The following is a 17,083-nucleotide window of genomic DNA, read 5'->3' as shown; positions in this document are numbered from 1 at the left end:
AGCCCACCTGCCTAGAATACTAAAGACAGCAAGGGAGGGAGGGAGGGAGGGAAGAAGGAAGGAAGAAAGGAAGAGAGAGGAAAAAAAGAAGGAAGGGGCAAGCTCAGGGTTAGCCGGGGTCAAGGAAGTAGACAGGCTGGCAAATATGTAGGACCATGCCTAAAAGGAATGCTTGCTAGCGAAGGTCCTAAACAGTGATGTAGGTTACAAACAGCATAGGCCAAAACTAGCCTGTGCTGGCAGAGACAAGAAGCAGGAGACAAAAGCCATATCAAACCACTGAATGGAATAAGGGTATGGGAACTGGACTGCCATAAGGAGAGCCTTATGCAGTTTGGCTGAAAACAAACTGAATTAGAGGATAAATAGGTCAAAAAGGAATATTCTTGTTACCTATTCCCCATATGGACTGTTCTGAAATTTTCATTTTCCACATTCCCAATTAAATTGCTATAAATGTTAAATGGGGGGAATGTTCTTAATCTATTAAGTATTATTGTGTTTTAAAAGAATCCTTTCCTGTTATTTCCTACGTCACAGAAATGATGGAATAACTGGGGGAATGTAAATGAAGTACACAGTTGAATTCCAGAGAAAATACACGGTAATTTTATTATTCTCCTTTTCCAGATAAAACAATTGAGTAACTTTCTCAACTTAAATAGTAACTAGTTGTTATGAACTTTCAAATTTTGCATTTGCATGTCTCATCTCATTACTAATTTCTGAAGTTATAACTCTTACCTTGAAATCTTCAGAAGTTTTGCTCACTTACTAACAAGCTTGCAAACAGCCTATCAACCTTTAAAATAGAAAAGTGTACCTAGAAAATGTTGTGATGAAGGCAAAAGCCACTAGAGAGCACCATACCTTCTCTGATTTTGAAAGACCCCATGATGAAACACTTTTATCTTAAAGACTGCTTGGAACTCTAAGAACCTGGAGCCTAGAGATCTGGTTCTTCCGATTATGCCACTTATTAGATGGGTGGCCTTAGAAAAGCCTTTTAGCTTCCCCAGACCTTAATTTCGCTTTCTGTAAAATGTAGGGGGTTATGCTAGATGATCTTCAACCTCCTCTCAGCTCTAAATTTCTGATCTTATGCTTACTAGTTTACCTCTTCAGTGTCTCATGGATTAATCAGGAAGAAAACCTAGCAGAAAAGCACAAATTTTACCTGTGTCATTTCATTATTTTTGCCAGCTCACCCACGCCGTTTCTACTTTTTCAGCTAAGAACCCTGGAGTTGCTTTTTTTTAATCTTTTACTTTGTTTCCTTTATTTATTTTTTGGCCGCGCAGCATGTGGGACCTTTGCTCCCCAACCAGGGATCGAACCTGCGTCCCCTGCATTGGAAGTGCGGAGTCTTAACCACTGGACAGCCAGGGAAGTCCCACCTTGGGGATGCTTCTGATCTTTGCCTCATATACTTTATGGACAAATTATACCAATATTAATTCATAAACATTTGTAGAGCACGTTCCAAGTTTCACTGCTTTTGCGAATACTATCTTATTTGACTCACAACAGCTCAGGCTGGTAGATATTACCTTCAACTTATCTGGTAAGAAAACTGAGGCCAGAATAGGTCAGTGAATTAACTGCCTAAAGTAACAGGGATAATAAGTTATGGGAACAAGTCTGATTCCAAAGCCTATGTTCTCTTCACAACACTACAGATCCTACTAGGAGCAGATCCAGATTTTATGGGGCTTGAGGTATATATAATTTTGGTGGATAGCTTCAGGAAAAGGAATACAAAACTACAATACAACACTAAGTATGATCCTGTGACTACACTGTTAGGACCAAGTGAGGGAACTTTAGAGTTAATCTTTAAGATTCAATTTCATGGTTTTCCATGGTTATACATTTATTTAGTGCTTACTATATGCCAGACACTAAAGTAAATACTGACTTTATTATCATAACAACTCTACGGGGAAGGTAGTGTCCTTGTTTTACAGAGCAGAAAATGAGGGAGGGTCAGAGAGGTAAAATGATTTGCCTAGGGACAAGGAGCTAGTTAAGTGCCAAGTATCAAAGTTGGAATTCAGATCTGATCCTGGGTCCATATCGTTAATCTACCACACTATGCTCCTCTATAAGCCTTCTTTTGAGGTTTCCTGGGAATCATCTTATTCTACTACTTACCACTACATTCCATTGTTCAGGTCCTGATAGTTCACCTCTGAACCAGTCCTAGTTTGTCTCCCTAATTCAACTCTCCTACCATCTACCCTGAATGCTGCTACTACCCTAACAGTCCTGAAGCACTGCTGTTCTAAATCCCGACCACCCGAAACACCTGAAGAGCCTTCCTTCTCTGCATTTATTATTTTCTCTGCATTTATCAAAGGTAAAAATCGATTACTGCTTATAAGCAGTACTTGGCTATAGATTCCATACGTGTCTTCTAATGTGCTGAACTGTTACTGAAAGCTTTTTGTTGTGTGAAACAGAGTCAGAGTGGGAGAGAGGAAGAAAGCACACAGAAGCATTCAGAATTTTATCCTTCAGTCCCCACTCCATCACAGTCTAGGTCCCTCACTTGCAAAACAAAAAGCTGAAGGCCAACCTCACAGGGTTGTGGAGGGAATTAAGTAAGGAGAGGGGGAGGGGAGGAGAGGAGGGCAGGGTTAGGGCAGGCTTCAAGTACTTGTCAATGTTGGTGGATTTCTACCTGACTCACCCTCCCCCAAAATTTGTAAGGCAGGGGCCTTGATTCGTACATCCTTGGCATTTCTCAAAAGAAATTCCTCGGAGACATCAGAAGCACTCCAGGATTATTTAATTTGATCACTTCAACACCACCATAGGGTTGTGAGGACAGTTCAGGTGAACTGCTAAGAATACAATCGGCCCTTCAGAATTGTGAGCTATAATTATATTTTGTCCCAAATCCTCAGCGTCCATAAAAAGTTGGCCTCTCTGCAGTCTCATTTCTTCATATTTCCGACACACAGATCCTCCCTTGGGACCAGTGTCGCCACCGTCAGACGTGCTCTTCTCTCCCAACTTCTGCCTTTATACCCACCATTCACCAAATGCTACAGACCAGGCTCTGGAGGAAGAAGGTTCCATAAATTCTCTCAAAACCACCAAAAGCCCTTCTGAGGTCGCTTCTACTACTGTTGCCATTTTAGGGAGCAGGAAACAGGCCCTGAGGGTTTGAGTGACTTCCCCGAGGTCACAGAACTCAAGCTGCGAGCCCACAGCCCACGCTCTTCACCTCTAGCCCTCGGCCTCTTCCCGGGTCGAGGTGCACCCGCGTCCACTCAAACCCCGCCCAGTCTCCCACTTCCAGTCACTTCCCCGCTCTTCCGCGCGCCCATCTCCCCCCTACACCTGAGTCAGGAGCCGGGGGACACGCCCCATCCGTCCTTATCGGTTTTCCCCTTTTCTCTGGCAGAGACTGAGGGCGAGATCGACGTTGGTGTCCCAGATGCGAGTAGGTCACCCCGAGGTCCTCCGACGGCTGGCCGAAAAGGCGAATCCCCCACAGCAGTGCGGCAACGCGGTCGGCGTTGCATAGCGGGGCGCAGCTTTCGGGTCCTGTCGGGCCGCCGGTCACGTGGCGGGGAGGGGGCGCCAGCGCGCGCGCGAGAGTGAGCAGGCGCGCGCCTGAGAGCTGTGGAGGCGCGAGTTGCGGTTCGGGTGTGAGTGTAGGGGGGAGGGGGCGGTGGCCGGGAGGGCCGACTCCGCCCCCTGTGCGCATGCTCCGGCCCCGGCCAGTTATAAAGCAGCCTCGCTGGCCCGGCCCGACAAAGTGCTGGCGAGCTGCGACGTGACTACTCGGTCGCGTGGGTTCCCGGGCGAGCAGACTAGGCAGCCGGTGAAAGACGCTACCTGGACCCTGGGCCCTGCGGGACTCCAGCCGCGCCGCGGCGTCACGTTCACGCTCGGCGCCGTGAGCCGCGCATAACGGTTAGTTGGTAACTGGCGGCCGCACGTTCGGCCGGGACCCCGCGGTGCCCTTGCTTCCTCGGCTGGGTCGGAGGGAGCCTCGGGGGAGTGGAGGGCTTGGTCTCCGGGGGGGGGGGGGGCGGCCGGGCGGGGGCATCTTGGCCGCAGCAGCCACGTGGCCTCGGAGCGCAGCGTTGGTGAAGGAGACCCTGAGGCACTGGGGACAGCGCTTTTCCCAGCAGAGCTGCAGCCCCGTTGTCAGGTGCGGGCCACCGGCCTGGTCGAGGAGTGGGGTCGAGGTAACGGTGACCTTGGGGAAGTCGCTTCTCCTCTAGTGTTAAGTAGGCTGCTCCGGAGATGCTTTTGATCTGGGAAAGGATCGACGTGAGGCCGATTCACGTGGTGCCTCCAGACTGCTGGCGGCTTTCTCCCGGTATTCGGGGCGGGAGTTATTTTGGACTCGTGGCACGCCCGCCCCAACCCTCGGCCAGCCAATCCTTGTCCCACCTGGCGACTTGGCGGTAGTGGCCTGAGGGAGCTGCAGTCCCCGCAGCCTAGGCGTGACTGCACTGTCTGAGAGGACTTTGAGGAGGGGACGTTGCAACTGGCAGACGCCCGGAGTGGTGCTGACGGGAACTCTTTGTCATTCAACCTGTAGCTACAGAACGTCCGCCGCAGCGCCCTCGCTCTGGGGCTTTAAGGCGGCCCTGTCGGGAGGAATCTGAAGCATAGCGTTACGCTTGGTCTGATCCACGCTTTTTGTTCCAAATACATCCTCTTTTTCCACGTGCGTTTTAACATTTCATTTATTTGTCATGACTTATTTGGTGCGACAAGCAGTTAGTTGCCAAAACTAGTTTGTAATTAATCTTAATCAAAAAAAAAACATTACTCCCCCCAAAACAAACGTTACTACTTTAGTCGAGTTTCCAGTTTGCTTATAAACTAGGCATCTACTGATAACAGTAAAATGTTGACAAGCTACTTTATTTGTCAGAACTAGTTTTGAATTTTTTTTTCAAAAATTATTCTGGTTTCGAAATAAAATGTGTACACTTCAGTGCCCTGGTAAAACAAATGTGGGTATAGTTACTAGAGGAATGTAGTGATAGGGTGAACTCTGAATTGTGTGAGAGTTTGAAAGAGTGTAAGTAGGAATTAGCCATTAATAAGCAGTTTTTTTTTTTTTTTTTTTTTTTTTTTTTTTGCGGTACGCGGGCATCTCACCGCTGTGGCCTCTCCCGTTGCGGAGCACAGGCTCCGGACGCGCAGGCTCAGCGGCCATGGCTCACGGGCCCAGCCGCTCCACGGCACGTGGGATCTTCCCGGACCCGGGCACGAACCTGCGTCCCCTGCATCGGCAGGCGGACTCCCAACCACTGCGCCACCAGGGAAGCCCTAATAAGCAGTTTTGATGTCAGCTACCAGACCAGTGAGGTGATGCAGAGAGTATGTATTTTAGTGTAGTTTTTTAGTTAGGCACTAAGTATACCTATAAATCCGACTTTTATACCGTAGGGTATAATTTTGCCTTCAAATTGCCATAGATATAATAAAGAATTTAAGAAATCTAGCCCTTAAAACAAGTATTGGGTAAGTATTAAACAAAAGTTGCACTTCAGTAATTCAGGGATTAGATAGATGCTGTTCTTTCATTGGATTGCAGTGATCCTTGTTAAAAATGCAAGTTAATGGTCTGGGGAGCATTACCTGAGTTCTTTATAGCTGAATAGGTTCAAAGGTTTAGTTGTAAGGTTAACATAATAGGCTATAGCATACCTAAGCAGATTAAAAAGGAAAAAGGATCATGCCACCATAGGATGAACCAACTGATCAGTGTTTCAATAGTTTACATATTTTTAGCCTTTTAAATATTAATGCATATAACTCTGGAAAATATGTTAATGACCAGCTAGTCAGTTTCCCTTATTTTATAGATTAGGAAGCTAAGGTTGGAGAGGGTAAGTGACTTCTCATCTTAGTTCTGAAAACTTTTTAATGGTTGGGTGGAGATGATGTGTCTTTTGACTCCCATTTAGTGAGTTCGGCGCTCCTGTGCGTTCTCTAAAATTATAAATGTAGATATGAATTATCTCATGCCAAAAAACAGTTATTTTGAATAATAACTTCCTAACTTCTTACGTCCTTCATTCCCACTATATTTTACATCCACTTCATAATATGCATGCCTATGCAGGATTTAGGTCCCTGTAAATGCCTACATGGCCAATCTCATTTTGTTAGAGGACAAGGTTTGATTTGATTTATTATTGGGTGCCAGGCACTAGGATTCAGAGAGAGCTAGGATTCAGCAATGAACAAGTTCTAGCCCTGTCACTCCCAGAGTTTATGGTGTAACTGGAAAACAAATGTATAATTACCAGAACAAGTACTCTTTACAAACAAGTATTGAGTATATGATCGAGGAAGTACAGGTTCCTTTGGGAACAAATACTGTATTATGTAGGTGTGAGAAAACTCCCAATTTAGTATAGAAGCAAAGGTAGGCCTCTCCGAGGAAATGCTATTTAACCTGAGAATTGAAGGATGAATAGGAGCTAGCTAGGCCAGGGAGTGATAGTGGAAAGAGCATTACAGACATGAGTACTAAAGCTACAATCAGTACAGGGTACATTAGAAAAACGTATAGAATTTCACCAAAGCTAAAGCATGAAGAGGGAGCAGAGAGAATGGAGAAAGATGGAAGTAGACAATATCAGATAATGAAAGGCCTTATTAGTCATCTTAAGGAAATAGGGAAGGGACTAGGTAAAAAAAAACTTAAGGAAGTGCTTCGGTCTTGAAGCTAAATGAAGCAGTTTAATGGTTTTAAATGGGGCTGGGAATAGCATGATCAGATTTTGAATTTTAGGAATATCACTCTGGATTCAAAGTGGAGAACAGGTTGGAGGGAGGCTGTTGGAGTTTTGTGAGACCACAGTGATGGACAAGATGGACAGTAGTGGGAAGATGGAAGAGAGAGGGGAACAGATAGGATTCAGTGGTAGACCAGATGTGGGAGATAGGGGAAGCCAGAGAAGTTAAAAATATCTCCCAGGTTTCTAGCTTGAGCAAATGAGTTTATTATTTTTCTCCATTTAACCAATGTGGACATTAAGAGGTTGTGTGACTAGCCCAGGGCTGTTCAACTTGTAAGGGTTGGAAACAAGACTGAAATCCATCTTTGTCCTTTCTGTGTTTTTGCTGTTATTGATAGTAATTTTTTTCCCTTCTAAATAATTGATTATGGAAAGTTTCAAACCCAATTAAAGTTTCAAACAGCCATTACTGTTTCATCTATACTCCTACTTACTCCCTGCTGCCCCCTACTGGATTATTGTGAAGCAAAACATAGATATGCATTTCATCTGTAAATATTTCAGTGTATCTCTAGAAGATATGACTTAAAAAACCATAACCACAATACCATTATCCCACCTTTAAGCATTAACATCACCAAATAACCAGGCAGTATTCAAATTTTCCTAAATTGTTTCAAAGTAAGTGGTCTGTTTGATTGGGATCCAAATTACATTTGGTTGGTATGTCTTTTAAACTACAGGTTCCCCTTTTCTCTCTTATTTTCCTCATAAGTTATTTGTTGATGGAACCGGGTTATTTTTTCTGCAGTTTCCCTCATTCTGGATTTTGTTGAATGTCCCTCTGGTATATAGGTTTAACATGTTCTCCTATCCCTCGTATTTTCTGTAAATTTGTAGATAGATTGAGGTTGGATTTCTGAGAGGAGGCATGGTGTGGTGGAGAGGGCAAATATAATTCATAGGTGGTGGTGTGTATTTTTCCATCAGGAGGCATATGATGTTTGGTTGTCCCTCATTCTGCTATATTGATGGCCTAGTTCCGTTATTTCATTAGTGGTTTGCAAGTGGCAATAATTTAATTGTGCCTTTAATTCTAACATTCCTTCGTAATTGATGAGCTAGAATACCTCTATAAAAGAGAGGTAGTTGGAATAGGAAGGACAAGTTAAAAGTTTGTGTGCTTTAATACAATATCATATATGATCACAACACTTTCTTTGTGGAGAAATGTATTTCAATGTAACAAGGTACATCCTCTTTAAAAAGCCAGTACATATTTTGTTAGGTTGTTTTTTAGCACTTGATGTTAATGTTTCGAATAGCTTTTAGTATTTGGGATATTTAGAATTTCTGTTCTTAAATTGGTAGGGATTCTTTTGGTCTTTGTTCTTTCTTGAAGAGCTTATCTGTTCCCATAGCTTTGGGGGAATTTCTGGTAGAATCACTCCCTAACCAAATCTAAATCTCTAGCTGTAACCAGATTACAGATTTTAAATTCCTTGAGGACAGGGATTGACTACTCCAGGTAGCCAAACTTAAAATCTGAGTCATTTTAATAGTTCTCCAGTGGGCCCCCACTCTACCAAATGCAATTAAGTGCCAGCCCCTTCTCCCCTTTGGTGTCTCGTGTCCACTCCTTCCCACCCCATTTACTCCCCTTTTTCATTCTTATTACTGCTACCTAATTTAGGCTGCTGTCATTATTAGATTGGTACAGTGGCCTTTTAAGTTGTATGTGACTCATCCTTTAATTTGCCCTGACAAATTTTTCTCCATGCTTTTTTCCTCTAATTTTTTTCTTTTACCTCTCCCTCTTCTCCCTCCTCTTCCTCCTCTTCCCCTTTCCCTTCCCCTTCTCCTTCCCCCCACCTCTTTCTCCCTCTCTGTTTTTGGTTGTAGGATCCATTTTATAATGGATTTATGGCAGGAAGACTAGTGTAGGTGACCTGTTTGAGCCATAGTGTCTTGCAGACAAGTGATTAAAAGAGCAATAATGATCTTATAGAAATGGTGATTTCTCTCCTGGGACCCCAGTATACACAATAGCTACATGAGTTCACATCCAGGACAGTGTGACTGGCTGCATGGGCTAAGCCATTGAAGACTGCTACTGACCTTTTATGCAGAAACAGTAGGATCCAGCTCCTTTGGTTGTCCACACTCCCCTATTGCTGATCACAACTACTCATAATGTTGAATCCGATTTGATTACAATGACTTAGCCTTCATATAAAGGAGAAATTCCTCAAAATATACAGGCATTGTAAGCTGCATATTTGATTATTTGTTGAAAAATATTTCTTCCCTGTGATTTTGCTCTTATATAAATCTTCGGAAGACTATTGAGTGAAGGCCTGATGGTACAGTTCTGGTGTGTTAAACTATCTTGGATAATAATAGAGCTTAACAGAGCTTTTGTAAATTGCCTTATTGAGCTTTTGAGAATGAAAGCTAAGTTTTTACTTTATTAACTTTCTCTTCTGTTCCCCAATCAGAGATTTTAACCTGGGATCTGCAGATTGATGCTCCATGTTGGATGGAATTCAGGGAGTCTGTGAACTTGGTTGGGGAAAAAATTACATCTTTTCATTAACCTCTAAGTAAAATTTAGAATTTTTCAACTATGAATGCAGGCAACAAACCATAGTAGTATTGGCAGTACCTGTGACTTTGTCACCAATGGAAATCACATATTTTCGTGTCATGATACAGCGGCTGCAGCTATCTTGAAATTGTTCAAATTCATCACTAGTTTGAAATTACTGTGGTTATTAGACCCACTGCTAGATCTTATCTAATTTCGTACTTTAAAAATCACATTATATCCAATTTTAAATGTTTTGACAATAATACCTTTGTATACATTTAAAAACATTCTGATAAAGGCTTCATAGGTTTTATCACACTGCTAAAGGAATCTGTGGCACCAAAAAAGCTAAGAACTGCTGCTCCTAACTCCTGTAGTTCTGTTCCTCTGTGAGAGTAAAGTTAGCTAGAACCTGTGATGCAACACAGCACACAACTCATGATGTCACAGTTATGTAAATTTTTTGGCCCTTGACTTTTATGTACTAAATCATAAATTCTGACCTCACAAATGAGAGGGAACAAAATGCTTGTGTATATGCTAAGGGAGAGTAAAATGATTTTCACAAATTAAGGCAGAATAATTTTCCCTTGTATTTAGGAAGTATATGTTTAAAATTACTGTTTCCAAAGGAGTTCTATTTTAAGGGCCGTAACTTAAATAGGATAAAGCATGTCGTCATTGACTTGGATTTTCTTGCCCTCTTTTGGGTGCTTCAGCAAATGTGCTTAAAATTGCTTCAAATCTTGTCTTCAGCAGCTCACTATATTAGATTCAGGCCTTTATTTTGCTCAACTGGAGGAACCCCTAAAGATGTTGATGAATCTCAGGTTTGAAATACCTACTCTGTAGGTTAGAAATACACTTACTATTATTATTACACTTATTATCTATTGTGATTGTGTAATGATGTTATTTGTATTTACTGTATTAGCTAGAGAACTACTTACTTGATGTAGTAGAGGGAAGAGGAGTGGTTTAACAAATTACCTGTTTCCAGGAAAGTAAAACATTCATTTGAAACTTACATATTTTTTATATAGATATATAAATTTATTTGTTTATTTATTTATTTATTGGATGCTGCGTGCGGGCTTTTTCTCTAGTTGGGGCGAGCGGGGGCTACTCTTCGTTGCCGAGTGCGAGCTTCTCATTGCGGTGGCTTCTCTTGTTGCAGAGCAAGGGCTCTAGGAGTGTGAGCTTGGTAGTTGTGGCTTATGGGCTCTAGAGCGCACAGGCTCAGTAGTGGCGCAGGGGCTTATTTGCTCCACGGTATGTGGGATCTTCCCGGACCAGGGCTCGAACCCGTGTCCCCTGCATTGGCAGGTGGATTCTCAAGCACTGCGCCACCAGGGAAGCCCCTGAAACTTATGTATTTTTAATAAAGGAACTGATTATTATCTTAACGTGAACACAGATTTATATAGTCAGCAATTAAAAAGGCTATTTAAGTTTAATTACAGTATATTTTGAGGTAATAATGCCGACTTCTTTTTGGTATATCTTTAGTCTCTATTCTTAAAAAGCTTTGCAAGTAAACATTTGAGAATGGTGGATAATGCTTTAATGCCAGACAAACAGTACTCAGTTTTAATACTTACTCTTTTGTGGTTTGTCTGTTACTAATAAAACAAACAAGAAAACAAAACAACTTAGTGCTTTGAGATAATGAGGGTCAAAGGTAGCATAATAATGAAGTTCAGGCTCATTCAAAGGATATTTATTAAACAATTATGTGTATAAGAAATTACTAGAAAGGGATGAAAAAATATATATTTAAAAATATGGTTTGAAACTTTTAGGAGGAGAATTAAGCTTTGAAATGAAATGTCAGCATATTACTATGTTGCCTCTAGTCTTCAAAACTTAAAAGTTTTTCATGTGAAACTAAGTATAGTGTTAATTTTTTCTGAGTTCAACTTAGCCTTTTGCAAGAAAAGGAAAAGCTTTCTTTGTTGTTTGCCTTTTAATGAATTGTAAATCTCTCCATTAAGCTTCAGAATAGGTAGTGAAGTAGATTCTAACTGAAATACCACCAGTTATATTCAAGTATTGATTTATATTCAGAGTAACATAAGTGACACAGTTTTGATATCACATCTATTTGTAATTTTAATTCAGCCTATTATATTTCTTCTTTAGATTTTGGAAGAGGATAGGTCATATATTAATGAATTGAAATGGTAGGTCATATATTAATAAATTGAAATGGCCCACTTAGCTCTTGATTTGTTGAATATATATTTGCATTGCTGTAGAAAACAACATATACAGGTATTCCAAAATACAGCCTGGAATTCTGCCAAGGAAAACCTGCTTTTGGAGGACATAGCCTCCAACTTCCCTTTCTTCATTCACTACTGCTCACATTCTTATGTTTTATATAAATTTGAAATGGTTTTACATTTGGAAACTCTTTCCCAAGCAAGAAATAAATTAACATGTGAAAGGGAACAGGACTTGGTCTCAACATGGACAATAGCTAGTTTTTTAATCTGCTAGATTCAGGCAAAAATGAAAGCATTAAAGAAGGCAAAATCTGCTGGTGTAGTAATAACTCAGAAAGTGATACTGATCAGATAAGTTCTGTGCTGAAAGTTGTATTCCATAATTTTTTTTCTTTTATTTAAGCAAAACAAAACAAAATACCTTTCTGCCTGTGTTTCTTAGAGTTCCAGAAAGCTTAACATCACTGGAGGTTTTTTTCTGGTTTCATATTTTTCCACACTTCTCAAAAACTGGGAGAGTCAGATTCTTTGAATCCTAACATTTGGTCATGGGGGAGGGGTTAGTTGGTTGTTACTTTTTTTTGGCCTCCCGGCACAGCTTGTGGGATCATAGTTCCTGACCAGGGATTGAACCCCGGCCCGCTGCAGTGAAAGCATGGGGTCCTAGCCAATGGACTGTCAGGGAATTCCCTAGCTTGTTGTTATTGTTGTTGAAACAATAGCCTCTGTCCTTAATTCATGATCTAAAAGCACACACCTAAGCTAATTAGGGAATAGTTACTTACAAAGGAAGAAACAAATATGCAACTTATTATCTTAGAGTTTTCAGAATCCTACCCAAGAAGCATTGAGTTAAAATGTCATGGAGGGGATTAATTCCATGTGGCAAGGTATATTCAGAAAAACAATAGTGATATTGGGGGCTGGAACAGAATCTTAGCATTAGATAAATTTATAATTATGGTATTGTCAGTTAATGAAAAAATAATTTCATTTTTGCAAATTACTAAATGCTTGTGTCACATCAGTATGTGGATTTGGAAGAAAATTATACTGTTTTTGCTTTTGTTAGTTTCTGAATTGATCTTTAACACTAAGGTATCCTAAAGCATTGGTGCCTCTTGTAAGTATACATTTTAGTTGTGTCTGATGTAATAAAGAATTGGTTCTACTAACTTCTTAAAGCTTTGATAAAGCAACTATACTCCAATTTTTAAAAAAAGCTTTGAAATATCCATAGAAGTTACTTTTTTTTAATGAGCAAACAACTTTGTTTGTTTGTTTGTCTGTTTAGGCCGCACAGCATGGCTTGTGGGATCTTAGTTCCCCGACCGGGGATTGAACCTGGGCCATAACAGTGAAAGCACCTAGTCCTAACCACTGGACCACCAGGGAATTCCCCCATAGAAGTTATTTTCTAATCTTTGGACATCTTCATTTGCCTCCTTATCCCCATATGTAAGCCCCAGTGTTAAAGAGCACTTAAACTAACTTGATCTCATGGTTTTTGTTTTAGTTAATTATGCTACTATTTCCTAAAATCTATTACAGATGTACAGTACTTTAGCTTCTCTGTTGTGTGACTTTGAGGGTAGCCTAAGTGCCTAACCACACACACTGAGGTGGGATAGTGCCCTGGAAGTTAGGGATTTGCAGTGAAAAGTAAAAATGAATTTACCATTTCTTTGACTAGGTGTCCACCTTTTACCCAAGGATTTTAATTAATGCTTAGACCTAAATAATCCACAGACTTGTTATATTGGAGTATTAGCTGCTTTTTTTTTTTTTTTTTTGCGGTATGCTGGCCTCTCACTGTTGTGGCCTCTCCCATTACGGAGCACAGGCTCCGGACGCGCAGGCCCAGCGGCCGTGGCTCACGGGCCCAGCCGCTCCACGGCATGTGGGATCTTCCCGGACCGGGGCACAAACCCGTGTCCCCTGTATCAGCAGGCGGACTCTCAACCACTGCGCCACCAGGGAAGCCCTATTAGCTGCTTTTTAATGTAGAAAAAAATGTAATGTTATTGTCTGTATTAAAATAAACCTTACCATTGTTGACATACACTGTTCTCAGAGTTCTGAATATCGGTATGATTCTTAGTTTAAAGTGTTTTTGCCACAAAATACAATGAAAGAGGAAAAATAGGCTCTTTTTATTTTTTACAGTATGAATCAAAAGCCTTTGAATTTTGCAGAAATTCCATATCTAAAAATCTGTCCTAAATTTCTAGTTCACCGCAGTAGCTTTTTTTTGTTTTTTTTGATGTGGACCATTTTTAAAGTCTTTATTGAATTTGTTACAATATTGCTTCCGTTTTATGTTTTGTTTTCTGACCGTGAGGCATGTGGGATTTTTGCTCGCTGACCAGGGATTGAACCCACACACCCCCACATTGGTAGGCAATATCTTAACCACTGGACTGCCCAGGAAGTCCCACCATGGTAGTTTTTTTTTTTTTTTTTTTTTTTTTGCAGTATGTGGGCCTCCTGCGGAGCACAGGCTCCGAACGTGCCGGCCCAGCGGCCATGGCTCACGGGCCCACCTGCTCCGCGGCATATGGGATCTTCCCAGACCGGGTCACGAACCCTCATACCCCTGCATCGGCAGGCGGACTCCCAACCGCTGCGCCACCAGGGAATCCCCACCATGGTAGTTTTTATAGAAGAAAAAAAAAGTAGGGCTTCCCTGGTGGCGCAGTGCTTGAGAGTCCGCCTGCCGATGCAGGTGACACGGGTTCGTGCCCCGGTCCGGGAAGATCCCACATGCCGCGGAGCGGCTGGGCCCGTGAGCCATGGCTGCTGAGCCTGCGCGTCTGGAGCCTGTGCTCTGCAACGGGAGAGGCCACAACAGTGAGAGGCCCGCGTACCGCAAAATAATAATAATAATAACCCATATGTGCAACAATAGGTGATTTTTTTTGTTTTTTTTTTTTTACTCCAAGTTTACATTTCCTTAAGTTCTTCGTATGCCATTTGATCAGAATCATGCATTTCAAAACTGCCGAGTGTTTGCCTAACCAGTTAGAGTAGTTATATTTCTCCTTCGGAAACTGCACACCTCAGATTGGGACTCGAACCCGATCGTACCTCTCAGCTGGAACTTGAACCCACAAGCTCTGGCTCAGGAGGGTACTCAAATCCACAGTCTCTCAACTGAAACCACGCACCTGGTCCCAGGACTTAATGAAGCTGAGGTTTTTTATGTTTCAGTGCAGAAGGAATTCAGCAAGAGGCAAAGCGATAGGCAAGAAGTAGATTTATTAAATATAGAATGCTTGGAAGGACACAAGCAGGCAGGCAAGAGGCTCTGCTCCAGAACTAAGTAGGAAAGCAGATTTATTTAAGGAGATACACACTCCGTAGACAGAGTGTGGGCCATCTCAGAAGGTGAGAAGCCCTGGGAGACACACATTCCATAGACAGAATGTGGTCCATCTCAAAAGGCAAGAGCAGCCCTGGGAGATATGCACTCTACAACACATTCCACAGAACGTGGGCCATCTCAGAAGGTGAGAGCAGCCCTGGGTTATGGGGTTGTTAGTTTTTATGGACTGGGTAATGTCATAGGCTAACCAGTGGGAGGATTGATTATTCCAATTATTTGGGTGGGAAGGGGCAGGGATTCCCAGGAATTGAGCCACTGCCCATTTTTTGGCCTTTTATGGTCGGCCTTGGAACTGTCATGGTGCCTGTGGGTGTGTCATGTAGCATGTGCTAATGTGTTACAGTGAGGTATAATGATGCTCCAGGCCCACTGGAAGTTGAATCTTCTGCCATCTTGGGCCTAATCAGTTTTTGTCCTGAATGGCTATGACATTCTTTTAAAAGTTGTGCCCTGGGAATTCCCTGGTGGTCTAGTGGTTAGGACTCAGGGCTTTCACTGCCAGTACCCAGGTTTGATCCTTGGTCAGGAAACTTAGATCTTACAGCAAAAAAAAAAAGGTTGTGCCCTGCCACCTTCCCTCCTGTCTCATTTTCATTAGTACCTTCTGCTTGTTTGTGGATTTTTTAATTTGTTTTTTGTTTTCTTCATTTTATTCAATTTCAAAATGGAAAAGAAGGCAAAAGGAATTTTCCTAGACCTTGAATCATGTGATTTACCTTGGGGTAAGTGGTTCTGAAAGCCATGAAGCTGGACTAAGGCCAGTTATAAAGAGCAGTAAATTAGCTGCTTCAGCACCAATAGCTTCAGTAAATCAGCCTTTCTGGATTTGAATGTGTCCATGTGAGGTTTTTTAAAATTTATTTATTTATTTTTGGCTGCATTGGGTCTTCATTGCTGTGCTCGGGCATTCTCTAGTTGCGGCGACCGGGGACTACTCTTCGTTGTGGTGCGCAGGCTTATTGCGGGTGGCTTCTCTGTTACAGAGCATGGGCTCTAGGTGCGTGGGCTTCAGTAATTTTGGCTCACGGGCTCAGTAGTTGTGGCACGTGAGCTCTAGAGCGCAGGCTCAGTAGTTGTGGCGCACGGGTTTAGTTGCTCCGGGGCATGTGGGATATTCCCGGAACAAGGCTCGAACCTGTGTCCCCTGCATTGGCAGGTGGATTCCTAACCACTGCGCCACCAGGGAATTTCCTCCATGTGAATTTGAAACCTAAAACTGGTCTACACTTAGTAACAAATTCTTTTCAGATAATTGATTTTAGATGCTTTCTGCTTCTTTTAAGTTCACATACTGGCCATTGTCATTTTAGGAAATGACAGTGGCTTTGTTTTAAATGTTGATGGAGAAAAGTATAGAGAACATGATGAATACTATTTCCAACTATTCTGGAGTAGGGGCAGAGCATGTGGGGTAGGGAGCTCAACTTTGGTTTTCCAGATGTTTACTTGCACAATTCCGATACTTATGAGAAAAGGAGAGAAATCAGAAAATCTAGAAGGTGGTTCTTGTCACCACCATCATTGTTAAGAAAAGTTAGGGTTATTTATTGTTTCCCATTGTTCTTTATCACTTTTTTTTTTGATAGGCACTGTACCTCCTTTAATTCTTTTTTAAAAAAATACCTTTATTGGAGTATAATTGCTTTACAGTGTTGTGTTAGTTTCTGCTGTACAACAAAGTGAATTAGCTATATGTATACAGTATATCCCCATATCCCCTCCCTCTTGAGCCTCCCTCCCACCCTCCCTGTCCCAGCCCTCTAGGTCACAAAGCACCAAGCTGATCTCCCTGTGCTATGCAGCAGCTTCTCACTAGCTATCTATTTTACATTTGGTAGTGACAAAGAAGGCAAGAATATACAATGGAGAAAAGATAGCCTCTTCAACAAGTGGTGCTGGGAAAACTGGACAGCTACATATAAAAGAATGAAATTAGAACACTCCCTAACACCATACACAGAAATAAACTCAAAATGGATTAAAGACCTACATGTAAGGCCAGACATTATCAAACTCTTAGAGGAAAACATAGGCACAACACTATGACATAAATCACCACAAGATCCTTTTTGACCCACCTCCTAGAGTAATGGAAATAAAAAATAAACAAATGGGAACTAATGAAACTTAAAAGCTTTTGCACAGCAGAGGAAAC

At 41.9% G+C, this 17,083-nt stretch overlaps 1 protein-coding gene across 2 annotated transcripts in view; it reads left to right on the top strand.

The window, feature by feature from the left end:
* Window positions 1-3,763: 3,763 nt before the first annotated feature.
* LOC116762512 (monocarboxylate transporter 1) overlaps window positions 3,764-17,083 on the top strand; it is a 36,449-nt gene continuing 23,129 nt past the window's right edge. For both annotated transcript variants that reach the window (XM_032649544.1, XM_032649556.1), the window contains exon 1: window positions 3,764-3,927. The gene's annotated coding sequence lies outside the window, so the exon portion shown is untranslated. The remainder of the gene's footprint in view (window positions 3,928-17,083) is intronic.

The sequence above is a fragment of the Phocoena sinus genome, chromosome 1 (genome assembly GCF_008692025.1).
Source record: "Phocoena sinus isolate mPhoSin1 chromosome 1, mPhoSin1.pri, whole genome shotgun sequence".
In the NCBI taxonomy this organism is placed as follows: domain Eukaryota; kingdom Metazoa; phylum Chordata; class Mammalia; order Artiodactyla; family Phocoenidae; genus Phocoena; species Phocoena sinus.
This window is presented reverse-complemented; position numbering and strand designations above follow the sequence as displayed.